We start from the raw sequence: 16,419 nt of genomic DNA, 5'->3' as shown, positions 1-16,419 counted from the left end.
AAGTCATGTAAATGTGATGTGGCCAGCAGGAGCAACAAATTCTGGTTTATTTTTGCCAGGATATAGGTATTTACTCTATGTCTGTATTAATGTTATAGTGAGATGGTATTTCAACCTAAACACCAATTTCAGTGGCTTACCGCTAAAAAATGAGCTGAGTTGAAATGTCAAGGAGTCGTTCCAAACTCAGAGGTGAAGCTTATACTGTTTTGGAAAGTATGAGGAAAGTCATGGTTACTTTTTTTCTCTTTTTTCTTTTTTAATGTGTTGGGCAGCCACACTAAGACAGGAGCATTTTCTGATTAACTAATTACTGAAACCCATTAATTTTTCCATTCTCATTCTATTTTTTAATTTTTCTTACTTCTTCAATACAAAATGAAAATTATAAAAGGCTAATTTCCTTAAACTAATTAGACTCACAATTTTAATCTCACAAAACCCAGGAAATTCCAAGCAATGTTTTTTTGTACCTCTGCCATGTTGCACATGCCTCTCTCCTCTTTGAAACCCTTGTCTTGGCCTTCAAAAAATCCTGGGAAAACACTCAACACTTGCCTGAGCCAGCCTTCTTGGTCTAAACTCTCTGAACTTCTGTCACTGCAAGGCATCCAGATCCAGATTTTGTGATTTGAGCTCATCACTTTTGAAAATAACAACATGGAATTTCCAGACATTTCTTTGTAAGAAATTAAGGGTATAAAAGAAACAAAAAAAAAATTAATATTTAGAGTGAGTCTGTTTCCATTGAAGCCAGCACAAGCAGAATCCACATCCTCTGGCTAAAATTTCTCATGGCACTTTCCAAAACTTGATTTTTGCTCAGATGGCCTTTTCAGTTTTGACCATCTGGAGAGCAGTTAAGTTAGTTACATGGAATATTCTTTAGGCAGTCCACTGAATAGGACTCTGAAAGCTCTTTGACCTGTTAATCTCAACTACATGTCCCATCAAGCCAGCATGAGAAATAATTTTTGTTCTGTGCTTCCAGAGAAAAGGGTTTGGTAATAATTTCTTTGGCTGGAGAATCAGGAAATACCAGTGAAAGCTCTTCATAACAAAGATGCCAGAGTCTTCTTCAGTGAGATCAACCATTATAGAGATAGATAGATAGATAGATAGATAGATAGATAGATAGATAGATAGATAGATATTCTTCTTTGTGTTGTTGAAATAGATCCCCACAATTTTCAGAAGACACAGAAAATTATCAGTGCCACAATAACCTTGTACAGCTGGAGAGTGCTAAGCAGGGCAGAGCTGAGGCAGACATCCCTGCTAATGAGAGAAGCCACCAAGCTGGTTTCAGGCTTTAGTTTGTGCCATTGCCTGCACACTGCTGAAGCACCAGGGTGTACCCTACAAGGAACCTTCCTCTCTGTAGTAATTTTTAACATCCTGATCCAATTCTTCAACTTCTGTTTTCTTTAAATTCTCAGCAAAGTCATCTCTGTCTGACAAGCATGGCAAAAATGGACCCTCTCTAAGTAGTCTCTACTACTCATACAGTTAAAACTTCCATCCCTCATAAACAACCAAAATAAAACAACATCAAAAGGACATATATAGTAGAAATTTAAGGTGAACATTGATTTTCAGCTGATTCATTTTGTATTATGCTCATGTCAGACACCATAAGATTTTTCTGGTGCTTGCTTTGGAGAACCTTTATGAAACTGTAGAACTGCACCAAGCAAAGTCAGTGAGTAAGAAGCAATCTTGTTTCTGATCAAAAGGAAGTAATGTGCCATCTAATGATGACAGAAACCAGGAGAGCTTGAGGTGCTCCTTTTTAATCAGATATATAAAAATAGAGATTTTAGATTGCTGCTAAAGATTGCATAATATCCTGGCTAAATTTCAGTGAAGGCAATTGTATTTGGCCTCCTTGGCTTCCTTCTGAACTGCCACTTGTGCAGAGCAATGTTCAGTTCCAGACCTGAACCACACCATGAGGGTATGGAGCACAGTTAGGCAGCTGCCCCCTCCCACTCTTGGGATGACTGTATTAGCTCAGCTCAAAGTAACCACTTTGCAATTTGATTAATGACTGACTCAACAATGACAACACCTCTCTTCCATACCTTCATTTGTCTAAAATGCTTGTTATAAAATCCGATAGCTTGGGTCTCTTCCCTTCGATGGTCTGGTGATGTTTGTAAGAACTGTCTCTGTTTTGCAGATGAGGAAACTGAGGCACAGAAATGTTTAAGTGACTTTTCTAAATGCACACAGCAAATCAATGGCAGAGGCAGGAGAATAACTTTGGAATCCTGGTTCTCAGTCTTACGCTCTGAGCACTAGGAAACACTACCCCTCTGAATGTGACTTATTGTTATTAAGATGTGGTTTATCTTTCATGTGAGTCGCCATCTGTTATATTGCCTACTTGCTATTAGTTACGAAAGCTATTCAAATTTTAAGCTGTTTTGCATTCTCACAGCTACTTAAGCCCACAGTAGACTTTTTGACAACAGTAATAGCACTTCTCATGTGAAAGAACTGGACAAATATTAACTCATGTTTTTTCAGTAAATTTTTGCAATGCCATAAACCCACAGTTTAGACTGAATTTAAACAGACCTTGAAAAATCCATGTATTCGGTGCTGATTGGCTCCATATCTGTCAGCTGTACTTCAGTTAAGACATGACTGTATATTCTTACAGATATGATTAAGAACATAAATATCCAAATGGTAATTTAGTGTAAATTGAGTTCTTGATAACTTTATATGTCTTGGGCCTAACAGCTCTGTGGCTGCTACAGTCCTTTGAACATGTAGTTGGAAAAATGTATCAATCTTGGGCTCTTAGTGAAGCTTCTGGGGACCTCAGTGAGCCAAGAAGAACTAGGCAGGTGTACTGGAGGCAGTCTGGAAAAGTCCTGAGCAGGAGCTGGGGCAGGGACTGGAGTTGTAATATGAGAAAAGGTTTTTGAAAAGTAGAAGTTGCTCTGGTTTTCTCTCTTTTCTGGTGTACAGGTGGATGCTAGGGGAATACATCCATTTAGCTCCTCACAGTCACCATTTTTAAAGGAGGTGTGAAGCCTAAGCCCAAGCCTGAGAAGGTGTAACCCCTACTTCAGCTACTAGAAATAGCCTAGTAGCTGAAGAGGGAAAGAATTCTCCCAAACTATCCAATTGCTGCTAACAGGTGAAAAAACAGGGGCACTGCCAGGAAGAGTCCAAGACAGACTGAACACTGGTGCCTTTTCATCTCTGAAGATGGTCAAGCAGGAAGGGCACTTCCAATAGTCATAACTAGTTACTTTTATGCAATAAAACCTACTGAATTTCTGAAAGCACTCTTGTTCTGCTGAACTAGAATATCTCTTTCAGGAAAACAGATAATACTAAAGTTTTTAACTAATCAGGATATGTGGTCATCAGGAATGACCACATATTTAAGACAATTATTCTGAAGATTTTAAAGTCTGTTCTACTTGTTTTGAGTCTGAATTTGACTTAACTTCAGCTATGCTTTTGCCTGATGTATTAAGGAGCCCTCTACTGTCAGAAATCTTCTCCCCAGGCTTGGATTAATAAACTTTGCTGGTCTGGCTAACAAGTGGTAAATTTTTGACACCCAGAATAGAGTAAGAGGGAATGGGGATGTGAGTAATGGAATTTGAAGTGAGAGGTGAGGCAGAAGAAGTGGGTGAATAGAGAAAAGAAGCAGTATGCAGGGAAAGTGGGTTTCTTTTTCTACTTAAATGTGTAAGTCACAAATGAAAGAAATATGTGGCTAAAGTCAAAGATCCCATTATAAAGAGATGGTAACAAAAGAGAAAAGGTCTTGAGAATACACACAGAAAGTAATATGAAAAAGAAGCATCATGAAGCTATTAAAGACAGTAAAAAGAAACAAATTTAGTCTGCAGTGGTCAGTAAGGCCAAAACAAATGGTGAAATATCAGAGTATGTTAAGAATGTAACAAAAAGTAGCAATAATTCACCTTGGATTAGGGTTTCTCAAGCAGCGGGTACTTTCCCATCTCACAGGAGGCCAGCAGGTTTAGCTCATTATGGCATTGAAAATGCACTACTTAATCTGAAGGTTAGAGAGGGGTTGGTACAGTTTTGAAAGGTCTGAACACATTCAAACTTTGTGAAAAAGACTGGCCAAATTTTCTGTCCAAGGCCTCTCTGTGCTCAGGATTAAAACTCCAGTGTGTAGGGCATAACGAAAGGGAGGCCTAATTAGGCAAGAGAAAGCTCTTCTGACACACATAGCTTTTGCCTCTTTTTTTTTTTCCCTACCAACAAAGGAACAAATAATAGGGTAAAACTTTATTACGGTAAGTGTACTGTTAGTTTTCTCCAGTTGTTTCTCTTCCAGCCCTCTCTGGAGCAGCACCTCTCTTTGCTCTGGTGGCTGGGACCCCACGAAATGGAATTGTTCCTCACCCACTGCCCACTCATGGTGCAGCCTGGAACAGGTCACTTAGCCCCTGGCTTCAAATTACTCCAGCCAACTCTAAAAGCAGCTGGTGGTTTCCTGTCTCAGGGGCAGCTGAGAAGATGGCATCAGCATGGCCTGTGAAATGCTTACAAAATAATTAGGTGTAATTGGCAAGGTTGTCTCTGGATTTCACACAGCTCAGTATGAAGAATTCTTGCATCTTCAAATATTGCAGCATTTCTCTCCTGTCCTCCTTCACCTGTGAAATATCTCTGGTAATGCTTATTACTGAGTGTGAGTGTAGTGAGGGTTTCATGCTTGGAAGATATTAGTGTTTTCCTTTTAAAACTTGGTAAAATCCTCTGGGCAGCAGGTAAAAGTGGTTAGTTTTTATTAAGAATTTTTTTTTTTTTTCTGAAGGACATTGGTTTGCTTGTGAAAATACATGACTGGTTCTAACCAATCTGACAAAATAGAGTGAGAGAAATTATGATTTCAAAAATGGCCATTTTAGGCCAAGCACTGACATGGGGCCAGTCTGGATCATTCAGACTCACTTTTAGGACAATAACATCCTTTTTAAACCAAAAAAAAAAAAAAAAAAAAAAAAGCCATTCTTTCAAACTGGTTTTGTGAGGTTGACTTCTCTCAGATGTATACAAAGTACATGGAAGGGAACACCATGACACTCACTGCTTGAAAGAAACACATATCTGGATGTTCTTGTTGATGGATGGATTACTGAGTGTCACCAAATTATTTTTTTTTAAAGGCTATCCTGTTGCATCTCTGCAAGCAAAGAAAAAATACTCAAAAGGAAAAAGAACAAAAACTGTTAGAAATATGAAAGTCCTTTGTAAAGCCATTTCTCCCTGTCACTGGTATGAGAAGAATTTTCATTCTCTTTAAGGCTATTTAAAATATACTTTGGGGCTAAAATAACAGAGAAGACAATCCAATGCATTCTCAGCCCTGAAACCACAATCAGTTACAGATCCTTGTTGCCACATTGCATCCAGTGAGATAGCTTACTGGAAGAACTAGTCAAAAAAACCTCAATATTGATTGGGGGGGGGGAAAAAGTAAAAGAGACTAAAATGTTCTCTTTCTCCTTCCTCTCATTCTTTTTTCAAAGAAGAGGAAAAAAAACAAAACTCTGGGTTTTATTGTTTAATTAAATTAAATCCCCATGCTTCAGTAATTTTGCTTTCTGTGCATTTTAATTCTTGTTTTTTACAAGAGATGAAATACTAGGAAACTGGGTAGGCAGTTAAAATTTTCATTAATTTTTTGTTTTGTTTTTAAATTGGCATGAAAGATTATTCTCTCCGTTTCTGCTGCCCTCCTGTCTCTCTTTTCCATATTCATGCACACTCCTGGCTGACTCTGAATGGCACTTAACTGTTCACTCATTAGAGAGAACAAGTGGTGGTTCCATAACTTCGTTGATTTAAGTTGAGATCATGGTAGGGATGACTCTTGATTCTAAAAATTATACAAATTCTTGAAGATATTCTTTGTAAAGCAAGTAAGGAATATGATAGCATCTCTTCTAAGCAGGATGAATATCAGTGCAGTCAGCAGTAGGTGTCACAGGCTATATGGGTACATCAGGGATCTGACACAAGAACACTTGCATTCATAACGTTTCTGTCACTTACCCAGTGAACAATTTCTGACTTATCTATTTTGGCTCGTTTTCCACATCAGGATAACTTGGCACAGGTAATAAACCTAAATTTCTAATATTTTTCTGACAGACTACTTGAGGAGTATGGCAGCAGTATTTGAGGTCATTCCTGTTGGAAGGCCAACACCACTGATTTGGTCAGTGCTGACATTTATCTCCATGTTGAAAGCGTGATTTTTTTTTTTTTTCAAAACACTGAATAATGCTGAAAGTAGGATCCTCTGTAATGCTGGAATTAAACCCCATAATTTTAGAAGAGATGTTGATACAGCATTGTTATCCACCTGTAGCATCTTTCCTATTAGGCCAAGTTAAAGGGCAGTAGCATTAAGGAGCAAAACTTAAGTGGGTGTTATTGACCAGATGGATGCAGCTGTTCTGTTACATTCCCACCATTTTGCATTTGAGCTGTTTATTTTCACTCTCTGGCTGTCAGTCATCACATGAATTACCACTGAGAAACTCTTTCCCTACTGCAGGATCTGTAGTCATGGGTCCACCAGTCTGCAGGAGTGACTGTGCTGTTTAGTTCTGTCTTCTCTGGTGTTTTGACTCTCCAGGTAGGGTTCTGCATATTGGCATCACAGTTTACTCTACTTCCAAGAAGTGCGAGACAAAAGCAAGGCAGAAATTTGTCCCAGTAGGATTCGAGGAAGCATTGAGTGATTTGACCCAGTCAACGACTGTCAGGAAGCATTGCCACTTGAGGAAAAGTAAATGCCTCATTATTGCTGCTAGACAGATGCACCTCCATAAAACACCTGGAAGTGGTCCACAGACCACAGACAGAACGTCACTGAGGTTGATTTTTTTTCTCTCTTTTTAAATGGGGAGAGATAGCAGACCTTGTATTTTTAGACATAAATTGTTCATCAGCAGGGATGAGGAAGTAATCTATTGCAGTTGCGTCTCATGCAGAAACCAAGTGTGTTATAAGGTGATGTCCCTTTCATCAGATGTGGACCACAGCAGGGGGCAGGACATCAGACTGCCTGAGCCATCACTTTGAGCTCATGGGGCAGATGTGACTTGTGGTGAGGCTGAAAATGAGTGAGGTAACCACAGAGTAAGCTGCTAATGATGTGGATTGTGGGAAGCACTACTGATAGGAAGCAGACAGTTGGATTGATTAGGGCAGACCCAGGGACTAGTTGTTTTTCTTTCACCATCCTGGGGTGAAGTTAAACCTGCTACTGGTAGTAATGAAGAACAGCTAATACAGCTCAGATTCTGCCAAAGTAACAACAGTGGCATCAGGAGCAGAAAGTTTTGCAGATTTGTCTGTGTGTGCACTTGCTACTGGTGTTCCTGGTGGGTGGCTGAATCATCCTGATGGCATTCAACAGGAACCAGCTGCTGAGAATATTAAAATGCAAGCATTTATTCCTCTAGAGAGACAGTAGCATCTGCAAAGTTTTCCTGTCTTGATAGTACAGATAATCCCATGGAGTATTCTCTAGTAGTTTTTAACTCTCAATTCATTTATACATGTATTTTAGAGCTGTAAGTGCTTTGTGTCTGCACATTAAGGAGAGCCTAGTCTTAGATCTGAGGCCACAACTGTCCTAGGCAGGTAGTTTGCAGCCCTGTGCTCAGACTGAGGTACCTTACATGGGAAAAAATACGCTGGGCTTTGCCTCCTTTTCTCCCTCACACCTTTTTTCTTCACCCTCCTCTTGTCAGGAAGAATTGCCTTGGGGGATGGTAATTCACAGAGAAAGAATCCTTGGCTATGATTCTGTAACTTCCATATCAGGATGAGCTCTGTCTTGAAATTTATATTAGTAATCAAAAAATTGAAAAAGCAATTAAATAGTCTGATAGAGGAGAATGTTGAACACACCCATTATTGTTTGTCTTTATTGTTCCCAGAGAGGAACATGTCACTTCTCAAGGCTGTAAGCAGCACTCCCCAGCCCTAAAATGCTTAGGGATACCTGTGGAAAGGAAACTGGGCCCTAGAAGCTTTGAGTAACCCATCAAAACCAGGGAGCTCTCAGCACCCATCAGTGGCTGGCCCTTAGTTCAACATGGTCCTAACAACAAAGGTCATAACCATTGCAAGGGAGGGAAGAGAAGTGGCAGATAGTAGAAACAGTGGGGGGAAATGGTGATTCTTTCTTTTAAGATTTTGCTTAGCTCTGCATATCTCTTTGCTTTCCATAGAATATGTTCTCATGCAAATAGTGTGTGATTTCACATACTAACAGTGTCTACAGGACAGGAAAGAGAGAGATTCTGCCCATGGCATATGATGTGAGTAAAGGTGCAAGATTGTTTTATGGAGAAAGAGAAACTGAGTTCTTTTGCAGTGTGGCTGCAGTGTTGTCACAGAGAGAAGAAACAAGCTGTATGCAGCCAGAGCTGTATAGCAAAAGAAAGGATGAGGTTTATGATTTAAAAAGGAGCATAACTTGGTGCACTCATCACTGTAGCATTTTATTAAGGTGTTTTATCCATATCTAAATAGCCTTGTGTAAAATGCTTGCCTAATACCTCAGGGCTGTGAATAGTTTGGCTGTATTTCTAAGCCTGAATATTAGTACATGGTGTAAAAGGAACAAACTTGCCCAAGGCAGCAAACCTCCACTCCTGCTTCCACCTTTTGTCAGTTCTAGTCATCCTCAGAGCCTGTCAGGGTGTGTCAACAAGTCAGGGTTTTGACAGGAACTTACAGACACAAGAGGGACCACAAACACCACTCTAGAAAGTTTATTGATAGCCTCTCTCATGATGTGACAGGCCAAGGAAAGCTGTTGCAGGAGAGGTGACAGCAACAGCAGCACTTTATAGCCCTTCCTGATTTCAGCTTCTCCTTGGAAAGAGCTGTTGAAACCTCTTAGCGGTGTTAGACATATAGTTCAATCTCAGTAAAACATCACAGTGATGATGCATACATCAAAGACTCTGTTGTGTTTTCCCCTTTTTATGTGAGATATGTTTGCTCATTTGTTTAAAAAAAATAGCATAATGATTTCAATTTTAAGAGGCTTAAGCCCAAAGCTTTGGAAAGTCTTAACAAAGAATGATTTAATGAACTGGCTATTGTGTTTATTGTTGTGCTCAGTTACTTAAGTATGTCATAGGCTCTGCAATACAAACAATTAATGGTCAAGCTTCTGAGCTCAAGTGCTACAGTCTTCTGCCTTCAGAAAAGGAGTAGCAGCATTTGAGGTCTGTTCCCACTTAAGCAGTAGTGCAGTAAAAATCCAGTGGATTAAGACTAAATGCCTTGGGGTTGGATTTGTTTGTTTGTTGGTACAATACAATGAAGTAGAACTTAATCCTGAATAAGAGCAGCACTGGAAAATTTCAGGAATGTACTGAATAATACTTAAACATTTTCATCCCAACATTTCCTCTAAGGACACAGCTCTCTTTAAAAAGTCATAGGGAAGAAAAGACTCCTGAGCTTTGTCTTCTATAATGTTGTGGGTGTGAGTGAGCTTTGCCCTGAGAAGATCATGCCCACCAAATTTAGGAATGGTTGATCTTCATTGCATACCCTGCTGTTAGACCACGGGGCATCATATGGCTCCTAATGCAGCTTGGCTGACATTATGATGTTGGTACCCATCCTGAAAGCCACACACAGGATGCATCCCAACAAATCTTGGGGACTTTGGTTCTCCAGTGAAATATGGGCTATGAATAATCTTTAAAAATTATCAGATCACCTTTTTTTTTAATGAAAATCCTTTTGCTCTTCAGTTTTATGATTTCTACCATGTCAGCTAACTACTGTTCCAAGTAAAGGCAGAGGAAGTGTCATTTTAATGCTGATGTATTTTGTCATGGGTATTTCACATCTTCTATTTTCACTGCTTATCTGTACTTTGTATTTATCACTGCAAAATGATAATGAGAAGGTGGGGGTTGAAGAAAGTAATTTTAGAGCTGTTTATTGTCCTCAAACAGCATGATCCTCTAGGGCAATACCACCCCACCCCCCCACGCCCCCCCCCCCACGTAGTTCAAGCAGGCAGAAAAGAGGCATTTGGACAGAAATTCAGCTACTAAGAATGAACTCAAAGCTCAGAGCTATCATAAAAAATTCCGTCCTGAGAAGAAAAGAAAGGCTGAGGCCACCAGGGTAGGCACTGAGTATCTAGAGAGCTATGACTTGGTTTTCCCTTTGCCATCCCATGGCTGAAATCAAGCTTTGTCTCTGAGTTATTTACCTCTCTGGCCACAGGAAAATGGCAAACCTGAAAATCCCATCAGTGTTGTCCATGTAGCAAGAACTGCCCCTTTTTCACCTCTTAATACTGTCACATCTGAGTAGCAAACTACATTAACTCTGTAATAAATATTATAACAATGGTTACTGCTGCATTATATTTTACTAGGAATGCTTTTCCTGGTAAATTTGGACAGCTGCCTGTTCAGTCAGACCTGTACTGTGGTAAATAAATGTGCTACCAGCATAAGGTGTCCCATACCAACTCCCCTCTTTATCTCTAGTCTATTTACATTCAGTGTAATTCTTTGACTCAAGCCATCTCACTCACAAAACTCCATCTCTTAGCCTTTTATTCTTCAGTTCTCATTCTCTGGGTGAAAGGAATAAACAGCAGCTGCTGAAACCCAGTGGCTGAAACAGTTAAGAGTTCATATTTCTTTAGAGGCAGAATCTGTGATGATTTTTGCTCCAAAATCTTTCCTTTTCTTTTTCTTTTTTTCTTTTTTTTTTCCTCTTGAAGATTTGGAAAGAGTGTCACACATGTGTGCCCTGGCATGGTAATTCTTCTTTGCCACCTGAAACAGTAGTTGTTCATACTGACATTTCTAAGAGAAAACATGAATTCAGCAAATAACCAGAGCCACCAAAGAAGGGCTGCTGTAGCCCACAGACTTTCTTGAAGACAGTTGACATTACCAGGATTTTCTAAAACTTCCAATTTAAGCCTTGAGACAACTACTCACATAGCACTGGTTTTATAGCATCTTTTTAAATAACATTAATAAGGTATCCTATGTTTCTGTTGTATTTTGTGGGAGAAAAAGACAAATAAGTGGCTTGAAGAAGAGTACAGCTCTTTAGTTTATGGAGATACATTGTCTTTATGCCTTAGAAAAATACAACATTTTCTTGCATTTTAAGAGGGGCTGAAAATAAAGTGTGAAGATAAGCACTTTATACCCTTAAGCTTATATTTCAAAAATTACTTCTAAAATTGTGGGTAGTATGTTTAGAACTGTGGAATTCTGGAGCAAGTGAAATTTTATTCTAGGCCCATGGGGAGTTTTATTTCAATTCATTCTTTATCCAAAACCTGGTTGGGAGCAAGTATCTGAAATTTAGCATATCAGATTGTGAAGTGTGGCAAGACTACACAAGGCAAATAGGGGTGGATAAGACACCAGGACACAATACTGTGTTCTTCATTAGAGATTTTGGGGAAATTTGAATTAACCTTCCCCAAGGTTTAGCAGAGAGTTAAAGACAGGGGACATCGAATAGCTTTTGGCTTCTTGCGGTCTGTGATGTTGAAATACACACAACACTGTGAAGAGTGAAGAACAAGTCAAAAAGAACATTTCTGCTCCCATAATTTCTCTTAAAAAAGCCTTTTTGTACAGCAATTTCTCCATTAGTTTTCAATTCCAGCTACAAGCTACATGGATAGACATTCATTCAAAATGATGAAGCCTTCATTATTTTTAGAAAGTTCATCACAGCACATTTACTTGTACACTGCAAAGTATTTTCACAATTTAAACCTAAGGAGTTGTCAAAATAGATGAACAAAGTATGCTCGGTGACACTTTATTTATTTGTGTTTTGTATTGTCTGTTGAACAGTTGGTTAATTTGAAAAATTCAATTTGTGATAGGTCAGCATCCTCGCTGTTCCTTTTGAATTAGCAAGATCGTGTTCTTTTCCTGTCTAGCTGTGCCCCTAACAGCAAACACATTCGCTGACACAGTTATGCTTGGGCTGGAAGATCCATGGCTGCCTCAGTTAATCCAAAGGATTATTACAAACAGATTATCCTACACAAAGGTTCTCCCAAAGCTTTCTGAAAGGTCACATCACTTTTGTGCAACTCAGAGTCAAGCCACGTTTCAGCGCTGGCAGGAAGAGGAATTCCAAAGGGAAGGGACGGAGGTGGCAGAAGTGGGTGCCATGCGGTAGGCATGGCAGCGCGGGGAGCGGCACGCCACACACCTGCTTGGGGCTCTGCTGTGCCACAAGTTAACATTTTGATGAGCAATTTCCATTCTGTTGTTTTCTCTCAACACATGGGGTTCAAAAAACAGTTAAAAGAAAACTCTACCCATTTGCTCATCTCAGAAGCCTGTGATTTTCGAAGAGTCTGCCAGATTAATTTTCACATATAGAGTATTTCAGAGTTGAAACACACAGAGGAATGCAGTTTATCTTTTGAAACTGTAGTGTGATGGCCAGAGAAGAATAGGTATGCATTGCTCAAACTTCATGGAATGACACTGACTGATGGCTTATAATTGTTAAAGAAACAATATATTGCTGTAATCACAACCTTCAGAGATTTCTCAAGTCTATGTAATAATCATGAATACTTGCCACTCTGGGAAAGGGTTTTTCAGAGACTATATAAAAAAATAAAAGATTTTCAACAGTCATTTTGCTGGCTGCACATCTGTGAAGAACCTGCTTTTCTGTAATAACTGTTTTTGAACTAGTTTTCCTTTAAACTTGCACTTGGATGACAAAACACAATCTATTGGTCTGCTATGTTAAAACGTTTCATTTTTGTCCATATTGTCTCCATAAAACTCTATTGGGTGCCAGCAGACCAGAGGGCAGGGAAGGGAAATATCTGCAGAATTTCCTTGGCATTACTGCAGAAAGGATGCAGGTGTCATAGAGCATTCTTACCCAGACTTTCTATTTCAGTCAGAAACAGGCTAGTCCTTTGCTAATTCACCCTGAGCAGTAGCTGTCATGTGGTTGAGGAAAGAATTAGACATGTATTTCCTGGTTAAACCTCAAATCTTATATTCATATAGCAAATTTGGTTGTAAATTTTGTCTACTGAAAATTTTCTGGCTTACGGTAGGCCAGTATCTGTGTAATTGGAAGACAGAAGAGATTCTCTTACTTTAACCTGATGCTTATCTCCATCCACCTTAAGGCAGGAGAACAGCCAAGGGATTTAGCATCTTCCTTGTTTTCCTGCAACCTACTGAGATTAACTATGGTTACAAGCTCTTCTTGATGCATTTTGTAGCAGGATGTCCATGCTGCTAGATACCTTTTGTTGCTGAAGTCTGAACCATTAAATTATTCAATAATCCTTTGTTGTCTTCCTGGAGAGTAACTGCATGTAAAAGGTGACATGATCAACACAGAAGTCATCCTCTGACATGCCCTTTCACCCACAGATCATGTTCATGCACTCACTTGTAGAGCAATTTTATAGGTTTCTCAGTAACCTTTTACAGAGTTAATTTCACTGGTCCCTTTCAAGGGGTCCACTTGATTATACAGCAGTAAAAAGAGATGGTATTTGAGAATGGTTTATATGCTCGCAATTTTTGTAAGCAGAGACCTTGATGAGTTCCTCCACAGTCAGTCTCCTTGGGCTAAAATTTCAACCTATTACATGGGGATTTAGCCACTCATTTCCCATAAACATCAATGGGAGTCATGTAGCTAAATCCCTGTGCAACACATTGAGAATGTATTCCCTTATGTTTAAACTCATTTTGATGCAGATGCTTTCTTCTGCAGGAAACAAACGAAACATAGAAGCCATTTATTTCTTTCATTTGTCTGTCCCAGATCTCCAAACTCCCAAATTACCTTCTCTTCTTCCTAGGTACCACAATATCTCACAGGATTTACTGAATCTGTGTGACACCGAGTTGGAGGCCAAGCTTCAAGACATTAGGACAATGGATGCTAATTGGTATTTATTACCTACTCATGTATGGGGAAAATTGGACAGATAACAGGCTGTCCCTTCACCCATGAGAAGGAGATTTTCATTTCTCTCAGTCCTCTATCACCTGCTGTATCACATATTAAAGGAGGTCCCACATGCTGTTTTTAACTAGTGGTCTTTGACAATGAGCTGTAGTGCAGGATCATTGCTTGGCTCTCGGTCGATGTGTGCTCTGTAATACTCTCCCACAAGGATCAGGGATCTGCTATGAACGCTATATGGAGACTCTACTAACTTCCTTAGTCAGGAAGAGGGTCTTTTAGACCAATTATTGGAGGGAGGGGAAGTGAAAGGCTATCAGGATGTAGGCACAAATGTGAATATAGTATTTCAAAAATCACTGGGCATGATTTTCAGTAATGGCATATGTGTGTTAAGATGCAATTTTGTGCCTGGAAAGAATTGTGTTCATTATAAATGGCAGGTGCTTTTAAAGCATTTAAATATTGCATTTTCTATTTCCACCTGCACACCAGGTAACTGGGTATTAATATGCTACTAGTTGAGCCCATGATTCATTGCAGGTGCAGTGCTTGGGAAATCAAGGATTGCATTGAGGTCCTGATGAAAATCATGCCCTCAGGCACATCTGAGCTCCATTTTGATCAACAAGCCAAAAATAAGACTTTTATTTCAATTACAGTTCGTCTGATTTTGAACTTAATGATGCAACTTGAAGTCTATTGGCTTAGCTCCTGAGACCCAGGAAGGAGGATGTCTGGGACCTTGCCTATTCAGTGGAATAGAGGTTCCCATTAAATTCACTCTGATCTCATTACATGTCTTTTATTTGGTCAGAAGCTCTATTTTTGCTCTTCCTGGCCTTATTGAATCTGTTGTTGATTCATTGTGCAGACTTGGTATTAATGAAAAAGACTGCCTCACTCAGGTCTCTCTGGAGGGTGAGATTTCCCATAGTCCTGTGTCTGTAGCACACGTTGGAAGCACAGACTCTGATGGGTTGCCTTGTGAAACTAGATTCGAGCAGAGCTTTATTAATAGGCTGATGAGATGTATCAGCCTGGCGAGGCTGCCTGCCTCCATAATGAGCGAGGGCTGTATTTTACTTCACTTAACGAAGAGAAAAATCCTCAGCAATGCCTTTTCTGTACCCCTGCTATCCCGGCTCCACATTCCACTTTCAAAGGCCTCTTTAAAGGCCTCTATTATTCCAGCTGCCTTTAGGTGTCACTCGAAGCTTTGGGTTCCTCCTGTTCATCTGTGCCTTTGTGTGCTGAGCCCTGCCCTGCCGTTCAGCTGCCCCAGCAACTTGGGGGTCCCCTGGTCACCCCCCAGCAACTGCTTCCCTCACTTTGTGGTTGCATTGCTTGTCCACACGAGTTGCACAACATTAGGTTGAATGAAAATGAAAGTAATTCATTTTGGTAGCTTTTCTCATTTCCAGCAAAGCTGGATGTCAGAAGCTGCCCCTGCATTATTGAATTAGAAACTCTGCCACAGGAGAGGATGGTTGTCCTACAATATGTTGTAGGCTGAAGAGCTGCATTTTCAGCTTGTGTAAGAGTGGAAGGGCTGACTTCTGTCCTGATTTTGTCAGCCATTGTGAAGGTGTCCTATCTTCTTTTGCTACTAAATTTCAGGAACTGTTTGTTAATCTGCTCTTTTCTGTTTCAAGATGGATATGGAAATTTTTGAGTGGGCCAAATACTTTCTTGGCCTTCTGACGAAGCTTAGGTCGCTCATATGGTAAATCATTAATTTGGAGACTATATTCTGCCTTTGCTAGGATTTAAGAGTGTTGTTCTAATAGCTTCCTTCCATCTGGAACAGTCATAAACCAGATGGATAAGGGATTGGCACCACTTATTTTGAGTCTTTACCCAATTCACCCTGTGTAAAGGGACCTTGCAATCTTTCCCAGACAATTGTTGCATGTGCATGTATCCAGAATCACAAGTGAAAAATATCAGGATCAGATGTGTGGGCTGCCTCTTGGGAAAAGGTTTGAGGGGGGAAGCAATAAAAGTTACAGCTTTCTTTAGCAATGTTATATTGGAGTCCATCATTAGGGACTATACATAGAATTTTTTGTATCTACATATTATTTGAAAAAGTTGTAATCTAGTTTGAATTCCAAAGTTTATAGCACCTTAGGTTAAGCCATTTCAATGCAGAATTTGTATCTGATACAGAATAAGAAGAGATAGGTTTTCATGGATGTTGTGTATAAAGATGCTGGCATCTTCTCTTACCAGATTCATTGTCCTCATCTGAGTTTTCATGAAAATGAATTCATCACACTGCATTTCAGTATATTCCTTTAATATGATTCAGGAAGAATGAAAATATTGCCAGAAAGGAGAAGTTGCACCTATATTTATTTATTTATTTTGTTAAATTAGAAATATTATTGTTTTCATTAGTGAATGGCT

At 39.5% G+C, this 16,419-nt stretch overlaps 1 protein-coding gene across 36 annotated transcripts in view; it reads left to right on the top strand.

The window, feature by feature from the left end:
- The window catches only part of ZBTB20 (zinc finger and BTB domain containing 20), a 503,540-nt gene that overhangs the window by 394,099 nt on the left and 93,022 nt on the right, over positions 1–16,419 (top strand). For 3 of the 36 annotated variants that reach the window (XM_085591401.1, XM_085591353.1, XM_085591411.1), the window contains one exon: positions 13,901–13,990. The exons of the other annotated variants lie outside the window; for them this stretch is intronic. The gene's annotated coding sequence lies outside the window, so the exon portion shown is untranslated. The remainder of the gene's footprint in view (positions 1–13,900; positions 13,991–16,419) is intronic. 36 annotated transcript variants of the gene reach the window in all.

The sequence above is a fragment of the Lonchura striata genome, chromosome 1, assembly GCF_050655825.1.
Source record: "Lonchura striata isolate lonStrDom1 chromosome 1, ASM5065582v1, whole genome shotgun sequence".
Lineage (NCBI taxonomy): Eukaryota > Metazoa > Chordata > Aves > Passeriformes > Estrildidae > Lonchura > Lonchura striata.
Note: the sequence above shows the minus strand (reverse complement) of the source record. Positions and strands in the feature narration are given on the sequence as shown.